Source organism: Manis javanica, chromosome 1 (genome assembly GCF_040802235.1).
Source record: "Manis javanica isolate MJ-LG chromosome 1, MJ_LKY, whole genome shotgun sequence".
NCBI classification, from domain to species: domain Eukaryota; kingdom Metazoa; phylum Chordata; class Mammalia; order Pholidota; family Manidae; genus Manis; species Manis javanica.
Window position 1 is genome coordinate 69,167,356 of NC_133156.1, and position 13,656 is coordinate 69,181,011.

General features: G+C 41.4%; 1 protein-coding gene across 10 annotated transcripts in view; it reads right to left on the minus strand.

Annotated features, from left to right (window-relative positions):
* Positions 1–5,874, minus strand: part of MACIR (macrophage immunometabolism regulator) — a 64,422-nt gene extending 58,548 nt beyond the window's left edge. For 2 of the 10 annotated variants that reach the window (XM_037011961.2, XM_017651420.3), the window contains exon 1: positions 5,555–5,750. The gene's annotated coding sequence lies outside the window, so the exon portion shown is untranslated. Of the gene's footprint in view, positions 1–4,845; positions 4,985–5,500 lie in introns of those variants that run through there. The other 8 variants (XM_037011960.2, XM_073233287.1, XR_012130026.1 and 5 more) reach the window with 7 other exon arrangements.
* Positions 5,875–13,656: the final 7,782 nt, after the last annotated feature.

The following is a 13,656-nucleotide window of genomic DNA, read 5'->3' on the forward strand; positions in this document are numbered from 1 at the left end:
ACGAGGAAAAGTGTGACCCCCATTGTGAAGTATTCAATCAAGTAACAATGAGAGCAGCAATCTGAAACCCAACCCACCTGAGCCAAAGCCCACTGACATTCCTTTAAATACATGTGGCCTCTGAGCACTGATGAGCCCAGATATAGTTTCCATACAATAACTGTGTTCCTGAAAAATATACAATTAATTTCTATCTTTTTCATATATGTAGGGAGGCTCCTTAAAGGTTATACTGCCTCATTTGTGACATGGTTGGAGGGAGCTCTAGGGTTATTTCCAATTTGAAAAATGTCAGGGTTCTAAGGCACACAGTGGAGAGTCTTACATAAAATAATTCTAAATCATGGATGGACCCCTTCTCCTAAGGGCCTATTGAGTATTTTTAAATCCCAAGTTACCAGGCAGGAAAAAAAATTTATCAATCAATACTTGCTAGTTAATATGGTTGGATGCCGAACACGGTATTTCCACTTACTTTTTCCAGGGCTACCTCTACCACAATGTGAGGTAGATTGCATTTAGACTTTTAGAAATTTAGATAGAAAAATCCAGGTAGGACACTAGAAAAATCTGAATCTGTTTTAAGTCTAAATAAAGAATAGTTGGAAAAACAGTCTAAAATCTCACTCAAATTTTCATATCATTTGCATCCTATATTTGGTGATAGTTTCTTTTCAAGCTTTTAAATGCACTGAAAAGTTATTTCCCAACATTGTTTTCAATACCAAAAGAAAAATCAACCTAAAACTCCACTCCAGATTTGAAAGCAGAGGAGCCTTAAAGTAATTATCCAACTCGTGCACTGGAGCTGATAGGAGAGTCTAGGAAATGGTTGGTAATTTCATAGTAAACAAAGTGTAGTAACTGATTATCCCTATTATGCCAGTGCCAAGCCAAAAATAGAATACAAACAGAGTCCAAGGGAATGACTCCCGCGAAGCCCAAGGTACAGGAGCTCTGTTACACTTCCAATTTCCTTACTCATTTTTGACTCTGCTTAGCGTTTTGTATGTGACTGCCTGCCATCTGTGCATACGTGCTAAGATGATAAAGACAGTGAAAAGAAGGAAAAATCTTTAAATTAAAAGAACGAGGTCAGGAATTAATATAAGAATATACCTTCTTTAAGGGACTGTCTATAAGACAATCTAGTAAAAAATCATAGTAAGGGCTTTACCTCAGTCTCCCATTGCAAACAATTAGAAGATTGTAATGTTAAGTTCCAAAGGACTGGATTTTTAACGGGGAAGTGAAATAAAAAGAAACTAATATTTCTGAGCACCTACTATATATATATATATATATATATATATATATATATATATATATATACACACACCAAGAGCTACACTTCTTTTAATCTTCATTCCATGAGGAAAATATTCTTCATTTTAAAGTATTCGATCCAGTACTGTTTGAGTCAGAGCAGGAATCTGAACACCAATCAGTTTGACTTTAAAACCCGATGACACTGGCACACGAGGGAGAATGAGTCACTCACTACTGTTTTCACTATGAAATTACCGACTATTTCCTAGACTTGCATATCAGCTCTGGTGCAAGAGCTGGGTAAACCTTAAGGCTCCTCTGCTTTCAAATCCAGAGTTATAGGTTGAAATAACATTTTTAGAATACTTTAAAAATCTGTAAATCTCTAACACTTGCAATTGATTTTGTCCAGTGTTTTGAACATGAAGGTTTGGCAAGACATCAATGAATCTCTCAAAAACAGCAAGAGAGAGAAGAACTTACATGAAATTCCTACAAGATGGGCTGAATTTTAGCTGCAGAGAAAAACAGACTAAAATAAGCAGAGCAAAGGGTAGAGTATAAAATGCATACAGCTATAAGCAGCTGAAACACATAGAAAGCCCCTAAGACATATCCTGTAAGCAATGAAAACAGGAAAAATTAAGCATGCCTGCAAGGCCTCTGGAGAGGGAAGCCATGGGGGACTAAGCAAAAGACACCCAATATTTGACCGCAAATGAAGCCTCTACAAATAGAAGAGTTTGAGAACATTAAATAGCAAATATGTCAAACTTCTCAGGCAAGATGATAGTTTTCATCACAGGTAAACAAAGAAGAATGGCCTTCATAAGTAGGGTGACCAGATGTCTCAGTTTATAGCTGGTGCTTTGGCACAATGATTTACACCACCCCCTTTATCTCTCAAAAATGTCCCTGTTTGGTGATTGTATTGTTATCTCACTGAAAAATAATATATAGAAATAGAAAGGCAATGAAGAAAGAAGAAAAGAGAAGAGAGGAGAAAGAAAAGCTCTTGTGCTTGCATTGTGGCTGTCCATACAGATCGCAGGAGTATTTCTTTGGCTGTATCCACTCAGCCACTTTATTCATTTATTGATTCAGTCATTCAACAGTTATTTCTTGAGCCTTACCGTGTCCTAGCCTTCTACAGCCACTGGAACAAATACAACAAGTGAAGCCTGAGACCAGACAAGAAGGGCAGGCAGACAGACATGGACATAAATCTAGTGCATCTTAACAGTAAAGCTGAATGGCCCGGGGAACCCAGACAGGGGAGTGGTTTTTCCCAAAACACAGGAAGTTCCATATGGAAATGTTCAAACCCTCACAAAATCCCTACACACAACATAAGCCATATATCTCAGGCTTCAGCTTAGATCCACTAACAAAATACAAAGAAGAAAAATTAAAATCTATTCCAAATTGTAAGGTTGTAAATATGAAGGCCATCACATAGTTCTTGCATAAATCCAAGTAATCATTAGAGATTATATTATGAAAAGCAAGATACAGTTTAGGCAAAGAAAACAGAGTAGTTCTAGTAGTTCTAGTTCTAGCTACCAAAACATGAAGGAAAAAATGAAACGGTATTTTTCAGAGTGGCTATTTGAAGAGAGACCAATAATGAAAAAGCACTTGGAAAAAAATGAACAAATCTTAAAAGTTCCATCTTGAGTAATGAAAATATTTTGTAACCACTAGTCTCAAAGATAACTCTAAAAACAAGAGAAGGATTAAAACATCTCTCAAGTAACAGAACCCTGAGCAGAAAAAAAATGGTTTAACTGCCAAAGTACAACACAGACAACGTAAACAAAATGCTTAGCTATACCTACACACTAATCTTACAGGTTTAAAATAATCTTATTTTTCCATTTGCAACTCATAAAAACGAAATGATGAGTAAATTTTCAGAAGAGTTGATAAGTGGGGTGACTTTTCTGAAACCAAACTTGACCTTACAAACAAATCATTAACCTGACCAAAGTAGTGAGACAATCCATAATTGGTTAAGACAAAAATGTGTTTCTCTCTCTACTATCAGTTCTTTTAACAGCGAAGTCCTTTAAAATGCAGCATTTTCTCTCCAGTGTGCTAGTAGAAGTTAAAGCTAGATTACCAGTGCTTTTCATCATTAGGTGAAGTCATCCTTTTTTAGATCCTACTTGCAGACAAAATTCGGTTTCACTACAAATATGGCCGATAGTAAGTGGAACTGCAGGTCTACATGCAGTCTTTACAAGAAATTTGCACCTTAGGAAGCATAACCAAAACAGGACAGATGTACACAATGGAACTGGTTAACCTTCTAGATGAAAACTTAAATCTAGGAACTTATTTTGATAAGTTGGTGACAAAATCAGAGTTCTCTCTGGGGGAAAGAGCTGATTTTCCCCCCAGAGGATATAAGTCAGCAAAGAAAATTTAAATCCTGTACACAAATTATTACTCCCACGACATTATATACTTTTAAAGGTATACAACAGGTCTCCAAAGTACACAAAATGAAAAAGTAAACATTTCACTGACCGTTATGTAAGGTCAATGAGTAACTCTATATCTTATATACTGGAACAGTTACTACTAAACAGTCTCATTTTCAGTTCAGTAAACTAAAATGTTGGCAGAAGCATCTTCCAAACACCAGTCCTTTTCAAATCAAGAGGTCTCTGAGCTTATTAATCCTTATATTTAATCCTGGTCATTTTATTAAGTTTATAATGCATACACAGTTACATAAAAACACAGAAAAATCTGTAGAACAATCATTAGACATAACTATGTAAGAATAAATCATGGTCTTGAATTAATAAAGTACCAACACTTCTGCAATAATAACCAATACTGTATTTTGCCTGGGAAAATTGATTTTGGGAGGTCTCTTCTAGCTTCCTAATCAATGTCCAGCCTGCTTTATAGGGTTAAAAATAAATAAATAAAGCGACCAACAACTCTAAAATTGTGGGATGGCTCTTCTGAGAAAAACAATACAAAATCGAGTCTTGTAACGTCAGGAATGTTGTGCAAGAATTGCTTTTTCGGGTAGGAATAGCAAGCACGCTATGAAATGCTACTGTCTCCATTCTTCTTCAAGGGATTAAAAAGTTCCCAGCCTCAGTTTTACCTGTAAACCGGCAGCCATACACATACACACTCGGCATCTTGGCTCCATACAAATCACCAACCCACCCGGGTGCAAACTGGCGTGGATAAGAGAAGCAGGGAGACGCTAAGGATGTGGAACACTTGCAAGGGGAAAAGGACGGGACCATCATTCCCCTCGTGTTCCCGTCTCCTTTCTGGCAGAGATTTGCAGATTCCACCACTAGAGAGAGTTTGGCAGCTTCACAATTGGGGCTGCCAGCTCAAGGTCTGACTGCTTCCCACCCGCCCCGAAGTCCACCTGCGACAGGTGGGGCGAGAGCGGCGGTGCACAGCATCTGCCGCTTTCGCTTCTGGCCAGCTCCTGGCCCCGGGCCCCACGCGCGCCCCCGGCCACAGCCACTCCGTCCGCCCCCGCCGCACCGGCAGACGCGCAGCGGGCGCGGGCTGCGGGCTCGCGGGCGGCCTCACCTCCAGACTGCAGCGCAGCGGGGCGGGCCGGCGAGATAAGGCCGCGAGGCTCGCCCCGGGGCGCTATCTGGCCGCAACAGTCGCCCCCGGAGCCCGGCGAGGGCACGCGGCCGGAGGCGCAGCAGGCCCGGGAAAAAACTACTTCTCAATGGGGCGCCAGGCCCGCGGTCCGGTGGCGGCAGAGGAGCGAGCGTGCGCGCCAACGCGTCCCAACTTCCGCACCGCCGCACCGGGGAGAGGCGCTCCGGGTCGCCTAGCCCCCGAGTGCCCGCACCTCACGGGCGAGCGCACGCTGCGCGCACACGGGGCGCACGCCCCCGCACACTCACACGCGCTGCACACTCACGGCGTCCCCGGCCCCACCCCTGTGCCAAGGAGCGGCGGGCTCCCCGCACCCCACAAGGGCCCCACCCAGCTCACCAGCCCCCAGGCCCCTGCTAGGGAGCCCTGGGACCGGCCCGTCGAAGCCGGGAGCCGCTGAGCCACCCCCGCCGCCCATCTCGGAGGCCCGCCGGGCCGGGGCTCCCAGCACCGTGTGGGCACCGCGCGCCCGGCCCCGACACGAGGCAGGGAGGATGAGGCGGCGCCGCGCCTGGGGTTGGGACCGGGGTTCGGCAACTGGGGCACCCCCAAACCACCATTCTCTCACCACCACCTTTTCTGCAGCACAAAAGGTTGCAGGCGGAACCGCCGTCCTCGTGCAACCTACCGGTGACCCACAGCTCCGCCGCCTCCGCCGTGCCTGGGCCGCGGAGCCGGAGACAAGGGCGGGAGAGGCTCAGGACGGCGGCGCCGAGATCCGGGCCGAGGCGGCCAGCCGAGCAAGCCGGGTACCCTCTCCTCTCCCACCGCGCTCGGCGCCAGCTACCGCCCGGCGTAGTCTCCGCCTCCTCCTCCGCCCCCGCCCGCCTTCCCGCCCTCCTCCCTCGGGCTGCGGAGGCGCAGCCCGTCAGCGCTGAGCCCGCCTCCTGCGCCCGGCTCAGACACCCGGAGGAAGGCGGAGTGGCTGGAGAAAGCCGCTAAGAGGCCTGAAGAAGTGGGCGGAGGTGGGGAGGGGTTGCCAGCTGGGGACGAGGTGAGGTCGGCGGGGAGGAGTCCTAACACCTCCGCCCCAGTCCAAACCTGGCACTCCAACTCCAGAACTCCAACTCACAGGACTGGCAACAGTCAGGTTTCCCCAGTCAAGTGGTGTGGCCATGTGTGTCCTGTGTGAGTCTCTGCTTAAAGGACTCAACACTGAGCAGCAGCAGAGATGACTAGAAGCCCATGAAATTACAAATTCTAGGGTCAATCTTAGAAAACTGGTAAATATCTAGTGAATGTGCCGGGAAGGGTAAAATTCAAATTCAGATTCCTATTAGCTATTTTTGAATCTTCAAGTTTGATCATTTCCAGTCTTGTAAGAAATTCTTTTTTCAAGATTTTCTGTTCTCAAGTCATATACATTTTCTCTGCCAAACTGGTTAATAAACTCATGGATAAGAATATATTTATTTAACTCTCACTAAGTGCCGGGCCTTCTTACATGCATTTCCAAATTTACACCTCTCAATAACTGAAAGTTATTTCAGATTATAATCCATTCAACACAGTAGTGTATTGTTCTAATGATTATTCTCGTAAAATCACTACCAAAACATTGTACATATTCAGAAACTCACTTTCATTCTGTCCTGTCTGAAATCTTATAACCTTTTCATAAGAATGTCTTGTACTTGCCCTTTGCTCTGAAAGTTTGGCAGTTCTTTGGCCAAAAGCAGTAAAATTCTAATTTGCCTTTAAATTTATTAGGCTCAAGGCTAGCCCTCGAGAGAGGGCATTGTCTCCGTATTGCCTCCCTCCCAGGTGGTGTTCCATACTCCCATCAAAGCCCTGACTCCTCACCCAATCAAAACCTTCGGTCAGTTCTTGAGTGTCACAAAGAACACCTAATAAACCCTTTCACCAGGCAGTTGATGGCTAATAATAGCTTTATGTGTGGCCCCTCAGTGACAGGTCTCTGCTACCTCAAGAATCCGACTGGCACTATCTTAATTCAGATCAGCTGTGGCTTGCAAGGACTGTGGCTGAAGGGAGTGTGGGGTTTGGGAATAATGCAGTAGCCCTTCCCAGAGCTTTTCTAAGTGCCGTGAGGATCTATTCAGTTTATAAAGAAAAATAGCATACTTATAAATAATTAGGTGCAAGCCCAGAATACACTTTGTGACCTAAAAGGCCTTCTAAACCTGGGGAGTCACACTCCATTTCAAACACTATTTGTGTAAGTTATACCTTTACCTCAAGGCATCCTATCCTTCCCAGAAAATCACTTTAAAATGATGGTTGTTTGGGAAGGATTATACGTTGATGTAAATAATATCACCTTGCAAGCAGCTAGCTTGAGAAAACAGGATAGGTAGATTTGATAAGAACGTAGTGGATGTAAAACAAACTACAAAGCCTGGTGATGAAGAAATACCGTATTGCCGCTTTTTCTCTAAATCCACTTGTTTCAGGGAGGAGATAACCAGGAAAATAGAAACCACTTCAGATATTTACCAATAAAGACAATTAAATGCAACGGATTCATGACACTGTCAATGGAAAACCTCAGAAGCTAAACGGGGGTTGGTGAGATAATCTAGAAATTAGCAAGCACAGCTAATTTCTCCTAGTTGGAGAAGTAAAAGGAGGAGGCAAGGTTCCAGGAGTCCAGGGGCCAGGCAGTATGCCCAACCTGGAAGGAGCTGCCGCAACAGGAGACAGCCCTGCCAAGGGAGCTGTGTATGACAAGGAAAGGGGAAAAATGCGCCACAGATTCTCCTCTCCTCTGGCCCTCCAGTCTCTGGTTACTGCCTTCCATTTAGCCAAACCCAGACACTGGGTATCATGAGAACCAAGGAAAAAGCACGCAGGGGTCAGCCCCTCTGTGGCACAGAGGCAAATAGGGGAAAGACATGAATGTGAATCTGAGGGCAAACAAGCCTCAGATCAGCAGATCATTTTATTTCACTTTCAGAGTCCCAGTCTTTCTTAAGGATTTTTCCCAGTCCCACAGGGGTCAAAGTTCCAACAGTCTATGCCACACCAGGCCATGGGTAGATGGTGATAACAGGGAGTGGAAGGAAGTCCTTTGGTTTACACTCATCTGTCCGGAGAAGTATTGTCCCTGCGCAGAGCTGCCACCTATGGCTGCTGGCTGCAGTGCACAAGTCCAAAGATGGGAGGGCCCCGTCTTCCGTACTCCGTCTCTCCCTTCAGCTCTCTCCTGCTCCAGCACCACACTGAGAGCCACAGAATATTTCTAAGGTCTGGGACTGTCTTGCTAAGCCTCACACACTATCAGTCATTCATATGTAGGTCCTATATTAAATATAAGGATATTTTCAGGGTGAAAGTAAAAAGGATGGAAAAAAGATATATCATGCAAACATTGTTGAAAACAAAGCAATAGTTAGCTATGTTAATAACTAGATAAAGGAGACTTCAGACCAAAGAAAATTACCGGAGACAGAGAGTAACATTATATAATGATAAAATAGCCAATATACCCAGAAGACCAAGATATATGTACCAAACAGCAAAACTGCAAAATATGTAAAACAAAAGCTGGTAGAACTGAACAGAGAAATGGGCAAATATACAATTAGAGTTGACGATTTCAACACCCCTCTATTAGTAATTGATAGAACAACTAGACAATAAATCTGTAAGGATCCACACCACCATCAAACAATAGGATGTAATTGACATCTATGGAACATTCCATTCAAGAAGAAGAGAATGCATCATCTTTTCAAATGCCCGTGGAACATATGCCAAGATAGACCACATCCTGGCTCATAAAACATCTCAACAAATTTAAAATGATTGAAATCATACTGTGAGTCTTCTTCAACTACAGTGAAATCAAACTAGAAACCAGTAACAAAAAGGTAACAGGAAAATATCCAGACACTTGAAACAAAAAACAAACTTCTAAATAATCCATGAGTCAAAGAACTCTTACAAAAAAAAGGGGGGGGGAAAACATTTATTTAAATGACTGAAAATGCAGGTATTTTTTTTACACTTAATTTTTTTTTTTTTTTTTACTTTACACAGATAAAGCAGTGCTGAGGGGGAAATTTGTAGCACTAAATGTGTACATGAGAAAAGAGGAAAATCTCAGAATAACCTAAACTCCTACCCTCAAAAAAAGAAGAGCAAAATAAACCCAAAGCAAGTAGAAGGAAGAAATAATAAAGGCAAGACCAGAAATCAATGAAATTGAAAGAGGAAAACAATAGAGAAAAGGAATGAAACTGAAATCTGGTTCTTTGGGAGAATCCATAAAATTGACAAACCTCTAGCAAAACCAAGAAAAACACACAAGACCCAAATGACCAATATCAGGAATGAAACAGAGGAAGGCACTATTAAAAAAGAAATCTACAGACAAATATGCCTCATGAATATACAGATGTAGAACTCCTCAACAAAATATTAGCAAATAGATTTCAGCAATATATAAAAAGAAATATACACTATGACCAAGTAAGTTTATTCCAGGGGTGCAAGGCTGGTTTGATATTCAAAAATCACTGTCATCACCATATAATAGACTAAGGAAGAAAATTCACATGAACTCATCAATTAATAGAGAAAAGGCATTTAATAAAATTCAATACCCATTCATGATAAAAACAAAAAAACCAACTCATAAGAAAGTGGGAATAAAGAAGTTCCTCAATTTGATAAAGGCCATCTATAAAAAAGCTCTACAATATGCTAATGGTGAAAGACATGCTTTCCCCTTAAGAATGGAAGAAAGACAAAATTATTTGTTCTCACCACTTTTATTCAAATTGTGCTGGAATTCCTAGTCTGTACAATAAGGCAAGAAAAGAAAGACAGATTGGAATGGGAATAATAAAACTAGCCCTATTTGCAGATGACCTGATTGCCTACATAGAAAATCCCAAGAAACCTACCTAGTTTACAAACAAACAAAAAAGCCACTCCTAGAACTATTCAGATTAACGATAAACATACTAAAATCTAATGTTTATCTATGTACCAGGAATGAATATGTGGGAACCAAAATTAAAAATCTGTATCATTTACAATCACTCAAAAAAAAAAGAAATAGTTAGATGTAAATCTAACCAAATAACTGCAGGAGAATTTATATGCCTAAAACCAGAAAATACTGATCAAAGAAATCAAAGATGTAAATGGAGGGACACACTGTGTTCCCAGATTGAAGACTCAACCTAGTAAAGATGTTAGTTCTCCCCAAATTAATCTATTGGTTTAATGCAACCCCTATCAAAATCCCAGAAAGTTTTTTGTAGACAAATTTATTCTGTAATTGATGTGGAAAGGCACAGTCCCTAGAACAGCTAAAAAAATTCTTAACTAGGAAGAATAAGGTGGGGAGAATCAGTCTACCCCATTGCAAAACTTAGTGCAAAACTATTATAAACAAGACCAGAATAGAGAATCCAGAAATAGACTCACACAAACAAGCCAAACTGATTTTTGACATAGAAGCAAAGTAGTTCAATGAAAAACAGACAACTTTATAACAAATAGTGCTGGAGCAATTGGACATCTATAGGGAAAAAAATAATTAAGCCTTAACCTGTCTCATAATTTACACAAAAATTAACTCAAAATGAATCATGGACTTAAATGTAAAACATCAAACTGTAAAACTTTAGAAAACATAAACTTCTTAGATACAACATAAAAAGTATGTTTAAGATCATTGGCCATTAAGGAAATGCAAAGTAAAACCACAATGACATATCACTACACAGCTATAGTCATGGCTAAAATAAAAAGTAATGAAAATGCTATGTGCCAGTGAGGATGTGGAGACACTGATAGTAAGAACATAAAATGGCACAGCCACTCTGGAAAGAAATTTGGAAAAACTCTCTGGAAAAAGTTAAACACACAGCTACTGATGACCCAGTAATTACACTTCAGAGCACTTTCTCCAGAAAAAAGAAAAATCACTTCACCCGACAACCTTACATGAATGCTCAGAGCTTTCATAAGAATAATGCTCAGCTTTATTCATCATAGTCAAAACCAGGAAGCAACTCAGACATCTTTCAACAGGTGAATGGCTGAACAGTGGTGCCTCCATACCATGGAATACTACTTACCAATAAAAAGGAGCAAACTGTTGATACACCCCACAACTTGGAGGAATCTCCAGAAAATCATGCTGAGAGAAAAAGGCCAATCTTAAAAGGCTACAAACTATATGGTTCCATTTATATAACATCCTTGAAATGACAAAATTATAGAAATGGAGAACAGATCAGTGGTTGCCAGGGGTTCAAGGATAGGGAGGGAAGATAGGTGGGAAGGCAGTTGGTGTGGTTATACAAAGGCCCCGAAGTAAAATAACAGAAAATGCAACAAAGACATCTCTACACGGGGAGCAAGGATCTGGGGGAGTTTTGTTGGCCCCAGGAAATTAAGCCAATTAACTGGGTAGGTAGGAGATGAAGACAGATTCTCTTATACAGTACCACCCATATCATAGAACAGTTAGGAAAATGATTCTATTTCTTAATATAAATGTAAACTCTCCTTTGTTCCTTTCTCTCTCTCCTCTGTGTGTGTGTGTGTGTGTGTGCGCTTTATCCATTGTTAACCCTTGGAAGGATGAAAGGCATAACTTTACCTTAAAGCTTAGGATGTTCTGCCTTTAGTATGCCAAAGCCCACATGGACTTCTGCCTTGATGTTGTTCCAGACCAAATACCTCATTGAAAGTGTATGGTTGAAGGTGATTTAATTTTCTGGATTACACTCTTTGGAGAGGGGGATGGAAACTAGAGTAAGACAAATTCCTGTTGGGGGGCAGGCAATAGAGTTTTACTAAAAATAGAAGGGTAAGGGTAAGCATTGGAGGAAAGGAAAAAGCAGACAAGGGAACAGGACAGAAGTGGTGTGTGCCTTTAAAAGACTTCTTCTGAGAAGCTGAACTTGTCTTTTTTTTTTTGTCTTCTCTTGAACTAGGGAAACAGATATATTTGGGGTATAAGATTAAAGTTTTTTTTCCTCTGTTGTAATTAATTTTCTTTTATTACTCCCAATTCTTCAGGGAAACTGTTTCACCCATACAGCCTTGACTGATGGTGCTCTGGAGGAATTGGACTACACAGAAATAAAACAAAGTGGAGCTTCCACATCACAGCAGCATGGAGTCCAGCTGGGGAGGACAGTAGAAGTCTAGAAGGTATAGCCTACAGTGGAACGGGGAGCAGTGGAAAGCAGACAGTGTGCATAACAGTTGTCAAACCTGCCAGGGCCTCAGGGCTGGACGGGAAGTGAACCTTTGCCTTTGTAAATCCCATAAAGAGAGAGTAGAGTCTGTGAAATGGAAGGCAGTTACCACATAGATCACACTCGGTAGACACAAAGCATCCCCATTCACGACCTGAAAACCACTGTTAATAAAAGCAGCCACAGTTCCTGCATTTGCCTCTCCCCTTCTTATTTTGGGTGAATTCTTTCCTTACAAGCAAAATTTCAATGTCAGGGAATGGTCAGCTGGGTAACCACCTAACCAAATAAGACAACAAATCAATCTGAGCCCATTTTAACAGGTTAATTCCTGTTAATTCAGCAGATTAACACCAGTAGTATATTTTATCTGCATGAGTGTCCACCTTAATTGTGGATGTTACTGACAGAGTTGCAGTTCCATAAGACATTAAACTAGTGTACATCAAATCAAACTTATGAATAGATAAGTGACATTTCCTTGACATTTCTATATTTCCACATTGCTCCAATAGCTGCATGTGTTAGATGTGTTTCTGAAATGTTGTAGGTAATGAATAAATTTTTAAGTTACATCTTTAACGTGAGTTTTCAGTTACCATTTTGAAGTCCCCCAAAATAACATGTAACTCTAACACTTACTCCCCAAAGTATTCTGCCCTTGTTAATTTAGATTGCATATACTAAGTTTTTAGCTCAAACTATAATTTAATCAAAAAGACAGTCAAACCACAGAACTTTCATACTTAGTTCAATAATAGTACACATATGTTCATGTGTACCACACAGGTGATTATCATCCCTTAGACTTCTTTGAGCTTTAAGAGATTTGTATATTGAAGGAATCATCCTACCTAAGTAAGCCAGCAAAATTCAGGAATAGAAAACTCACCCAGGAATTCCACTCCTAGGAATTTACCCTAAGAATGCAACAGCCCAGTTTGAAAAAGACAGATGCACCCCTATGTTTATCGCAGCACTATTTACAATAGCCAAGAAATGGAAGCAACCTAAGTGTCCATCAGTACATGAATGGATAAAGAAGATGTGGAACATATACACAATGGAATATTATTCAGCCATAAGAAGAAAACAAATCCTACCATTTGCAACAACATGGATGGTGCTAGAGGATATTATGCTCAGTGAAATAAGACAGGTGGAGAAAGACAAGTATCAAATAATCTCACTCATCTGTGGAGTATAACAACAAAGAAAAAACTGAAGGAACAAAACAGCAACAGACTCACAGAACCCAAGAATCGCCTCACAGTTACCAAAGGGAAAGGGACTGGGGAGGATGGGTAGGAAGGGAGGGACAAGGGGGGAAAAGGGGTATTATGATTAGCACACATAATGTCGGGGGCATGGGGAGGGCTGTACAACACAGAAGACAAGTAGTGATAGTGATTCTACAGCATCTTACTACGCTGATGGACAGTGGCTGTAATGGGGTACATGGTGGGGACTTGATGATGGGGGAAGTCTAGTAACCATAATGTCACTCATGTAATTGTAGATTAATGATACCAAAATAAATAAA